Below are 4438 nucleotides of genomic sequence, written 5' to 3'. Positions count from 1 at the left end.
AATAGAATGTAAATTTAACAAAAAATAATGGCTGGAAAAATACGTGGATTTTTTTTCCATTTGATGAATACTGAAAAGCCTGTTGCAAATATCCTAAGTCCTTTCTTCATATGTAAATCTCTCACGTAAAACAAGGTTGCTGTCTGTGTAGGCTGGCATGCAATTGCTCCTTTCTTTGGTAGTAACATCTGCATCCAAGTGCACACTAACACTCTTTTTTTCCTTTTTCAATGTCCTCTGGTGCTAATTGAAGATTTTTGTGATGAGCTCTGAATGTGCAGGAAATGCCTAGGAGGAGTCCAGACATTTGCAAATGGAATTTCTGGCTAGCTTATTATTCGTTATGTATGCTAGCATTTGAGCTTTATTTTTATTAAGTTAAGCTAGTACATCCTCTGTGTACTAGCTTAAACCATTATTTGAGAAATTTAATACAGATAATACATGTAAGCTGAAATACATGATTTTAATGTATTTTGTTGTAGACTCAATGGATGGCTCAAGGTTGAAATGTGATAGAAATAAGAATCAACAAAATATCTACATCAGAAAAAATGTTCCAAGGTCATGACATTTATTTATGCTCTAATTTCCATTAGAATCATTAATATATTTATTTTAAAAGTATGTACTCTTATTAAAAATACCTTCCCATTATTATTGAAATAATAAAATATCTGATCTGAAAGATTATATTTTTAGAACTAACAAGTATTATATTTTTCAGAGCTGTCAAGTAATGTTGCCTTTCATAATAAACTGTAATGAGTTGCTAGTAAAACAAAGAGCTCCTACATGATTTAAAAGCAAAAAGAATGTGCTCCTCTGTAAGAGAGAGTAAGAACAAGGGTTTTACTATTATCAAAGGCACAAGGATGTCATGGGAGAGTGGGAATCGAGACTAGGACGGAGAATGGCAGGAAAAGATAAAGAATGAATACATGAAAAGTAGAGTAGGTATATTATGGTTTGTCAGATTAGTGCAGACTCACCAGGTCCTTTCTTTTTTCCCTTCTTGAAGTTACCACAAGTGATTTTTACAGGATATCATGCAATATCAAGGTCCTCTATTAATTCCATATATCTGATCGATCTATCAACAAATCGTCAACAATTCAATCAATAAATTGAAAAGTCAGCAAATCAACAAATTGCCTACATACTTTGGATAAGGCATTTTGCTGACTATAGCAAAGGCCCATAAACTGGCATTGAAGGCAGTGTACAAAGAGGAATTCTCAAAAGGTTTTAACCAAAAGGGGGAAGAGAAATGAAACAAAATAAAGTTTCAGTGGCTGAAAAATTTCAAATGGAGTCAAGAGATCACTCTGGAGGTTATTCTTATGCATTACATAGATATCCCTTTTTAGTTTTCAGTGTATTGGAATAGCTAGAAGGAAATACCTGAAACTGTTGAACTACAACCCAGTCACCTTGATTTTTGAAGATGATTGTGTAACTTGGTAGCTTACATGGTGTGACTGTACAATTGTGAAAACCTTGTGGCTCACACTCCCTTTATCCACTGTGTGGACAGATGAGTAGAAAAATGGGAACAAAAAGTAAATGAATAATAGGGGGAATGGGGATGGGATGTTTCGGTTGTTCTTGTATTTTTATTATTGGTTTTATTTTTTACTCTATTTTATTTTTTTTGGAGTAATGAAAATATTCAAACATTGAATGTGGTGATGAATGCACAACTATATGATGGTACTGTGAACAATTGATTGTACACTGTGGATGATTGTAGGGTGTTCCAGTTTGCTAATGCTGCTGTTACGCAAAATACCAGAAATGGATTGGCTTTTAAAAGGGGGATTTATTTGCTTACAAATTTACAGTCTGAAGTCCATGAAAATGTCCAAATTAAGGCATCAACACAAGTATACTTTCACTGAAGGAAGGCCAATGGCATCTGGAAAACCTCTGTTATCTAGGAAGTCATGTGGCTGGCATCTGCTGTTCCAGCTCCTCTCAGCTCCTGTGCATTCTTCAAAATGTTGCTCTTGGGGTGTTTTGTCCTCTTTTAGCTTCTCCAAAGGAAAGTGTCATCAAAAGTCTGCTTTCAGTGGACATCTCCAAAATGTCTGTCTTGGCTGTAGCCAACATCAGGGGTCTGCAACTCCAAGCATGTCTAAGCATCATTATCAGCAAGCATCTGGGCTTAGATGCTTAGAGCATGTGTGGCTCTTTTAAAGTATTCCAGTGATTTAATCAAGGTCCACACTGAATGGGTGGGGCCACACCTCCATGGAAATAATCAAATCAAAGGTATTACCCACAGTTGGGTGGGTCATACCTCCATGGAAACACTCAGTCAAAGGATCCCAACCTAATCAAGACTAATATGTCTGCCCCCACAAAATTTCATTAAAGAACATGGCATTTTGGAGGACATAATACATACAAACCGGCACATAGAGTATATGAATACATCTCAATAAAACTGAATTTTAAAAAAGTACAATGTAAACAATCATACTATATAGTATTTTTTCAATGTGGCTAAAAATCTGATTAAATAGTACAGATTTATTAACAGTTCTAAGGGCTCTAAGAGAATTCTCCAGCAGTGTTTGTTTCCTGAAAATAAGTTCAGAGTCCAAAACCAAAGGAAATAATGTATGTTCACTGTTCACTTTTAAGTTCTCTATATTCCATGAGTCATAAATTATTCTGAAATAAGGCAATTCTAACAAACAAATAAAAATAAATACATTCTCACATAGCCAAAAAAAGAAAAAAGGATTTGTTCAATCATAGTATCATACATATACCATACCTGAGCGATTACTTTGAAAGTGAACCCACATTTGAATTTATACAAAAGAGGGTGTTCTTTCACTAAGGAGCAGTCTAACTTGGAAATGTCATATATTTAAAAATAATCACACAAGATCTAAAATCATCATAATTTTTTAATCCTTTCTTTCCTACCAACACTTAAAAGTCTACTTGGTTTTATTGCTTACATTTCTTTCAAACCGTCTATTGATTTCTAGTGCTATTTTTCTACTTCAAGTATTTGCCATCATTGGCTGGTCTACACTTCTACCCTGACTTCTCTGCCTATGGATGCTTCTCTCAAATCCATGTCCTTCACAGCTAGCTGAGCATTCTTTCTGTAGCTTGAAGATAATCAACTCCCTTTGTTAAAAACCTATTGGCTCTAGGGTTCAAATGTCTTTGCCTGAAAGTCAAGACTCTTCAAATTATACTACATTTACCTTCCCAACCCCTTTTCCTCTTGTTCTTGGGCTCATTTAGCTGAAAGGACTGATATTAAACAGAAATGTGAAGAAGGATAGAAGTTGCAATTTACGAACTCCCTTTCTATGTCCTGCTTCCCAACTCTCCAGGTCTCTAAGGCCCTAATTCAACTTCTAGACACTCATGAATTCACACCATGGCTGGTCAAAGCGACAGGACCAACAGCTGTTGTTCGAGTATTGAAAACTTCCAACTTGACACTAGACACAATTCAGATTTTTTCAATTATTTTGTGTTTTATTAAAGGAACCTAAATCCAAACTTAGCTAAGACATTGAAAAAAAACAAAAAACAAAAAACTTTGATGTATAACCAACCTGTACCTACAAGTAGCTGCTTCCTTACTATTATCCATCAGCCTCTATTGGGGAGCCTCAGCTTGTTTTGGACTGAGGAAACTCACTTCTCAAGCCCTTTCTCTTCCCCTCTGCAGCCCCTTCTATCCAGAAAGCCTCAGGCTTCTCATGGTACTTGCTTCTCTCCTGCCCTTACTTAGTCTGGATCTATAAAAATCATATTCATTCAAAACATTCCTGCTCATTTCTTATATACCCCCATCAAAATAACCATTCTCTTAAGGTTTTGCAACACCTGCTCCAACTCTTGCTGGGCATTGTCTACTTTCATCACCTGTGTGCAACCCCCTACCTTCATGCCATAGTCTGAAGACTATCCACAGCCTTACATACATCAGAATCTGCTCTCATCCCAGCCCCCGCAAAGGCACCCATGGCAAACCTGACCAAAACAGAAAGGGAATGGGATTGAGGAAGCAGGGGTTTTAAGAAGTCTCCACAGTTGTTCTCAAATAATTTTAGTGGCAGAAAGGATATGGTCCCTCTTATGATGAATTAGAATATGCAAATCATATTTGCATAGCAAAAATTTGTTTGATATAGCCATTCCACATTGTGAACATCCTGAGACATACAATTGTTTTTTAAATGTCAAATGCCTAAATGACCGTCTTGTTAAATGTGAAACACTTCTCCCAGGTACATCCTCTTCAGGTACATCTTTTGCCTTCCTCTAATTTTAGTGGCATACGAAAATGTACTTTCTACTAAATTAAATTAGACTATATACGTTTTGTAATCTTCATACGTGTCTTTCACTATGAAAAACAAATCAGGACCATCATCCCAAAGAAAGCCCTGATGAGTAT

This window comes from Choloepus didactylus, chromosome 3 (assembly GCF_015220235.1).
Source record: "Choloepus didactylus isolate mChoDid1 chromosome 3, mChoDid1.pri, whole genome shotgun sequence".
Lineage (NCBI taxonomy): Eukaryota > Metazoa > Chordata > Mammalia > Pilosa > Megalonychidae > Choloepus > Choloepus didactylus.
This window is presented reverse-complemented; position numbering follows the sequence as displayed.